This window comes from Mandrillus leucophaeus, unplaced genomic scaffold, assembly GCF_000951045.1.
Source record: "Mandrillus leucophaeus isolate KB7577 unplaced genomic scaffold, Mleu.le_1.0 Scaffold833, whole genome shotgun sequence".
Taxonomy (NCBI): Eukaryota; Metazoa; Chordata; class Mammalia; order Primates; family Cercopithecidae; genus Mandrillus; species Mandrillus leucophaeus.
The window spans coordinates 1-1,004 of NW_012109064.1; positions in this window are offsets into that span (position 1 = coordinate 1).

A 1,004-nucleotide genomic window follows, 5' to 3' on the forward strand; every position below is an offset into this window, starting at 1 on the left:
TCAATCAATCAATCAACAATCCCTCAAATCACAATTTAAAACTCCTTATTGAGGTAGAGATGAGTAAAGAATTTTCATAGATTTTATAAAATAGAGAATAAGAAAATACTACATGGTAAGAATTTCTTAAGATTTAAGTATTGGCTTCTTTCATAATAAAGAAATTATGTTGAAAAATGAAAATGACTTATATACAGAATAAAGTAAGCTTATCACATAGCTTGTAGTAACAAGGAAAATGAAACAATACTGGATGTACATTGTTACAGTTTTAGTATTAAACCACAATCAACATGCAACAGAGGAGACCCACAAAGGAATGTGAACACAATGAGACTTTTATTGTGTATCGGTATGAATTATGTAAAACCATTATCAACAGCACAATAAAAAATATATGCGAGCCATTAAAATAAGCAAAGCATATCAATAAAGATTGAGGACGTGAAATGGCCTTGTGTTCTCATTCAGTTGAAGTAATTACAAATTTTACTGGGCTCTTGGTTAAAAAGGAAACAGAGTCACCACAAGTGTTTACTGAAACATTACCTATTTGCCTATTCATGATGATTTCATTCTTAAGATTCCTCAGTGGGCCTAAACGACAATGCTGCTACTAAAGAAAGCCATTCAATACGTTTAGTCTTATTCTCCAACTTTAAAAGGAAGCATTTTAAACATGAAAGTGCTATTCACTGCTGATAGATGAAATAAAGAAAAAGCAGAGTGAACACTGATACTCTGTAATAGGACAGACCCCAAGGGATCGAGTGATCTTGTTATTGTAGTAATTAAAAGACCATAAAAATCAGGACACAAGACATTCAACTCCTGTTTATCTAGGAGAGGTAATGGGGGATGGTCAAAAAACATGGATTATAAACTCTGTCATCTCAAACGACATTTTGGTTGGCATTTCAATTTCTTCTCATATTAGCCACATTAAATCAGAAGATAAAAGAGTTTTGTTTGTTTGTTTGTTTTGAGATAAGAGTTTCACTTTT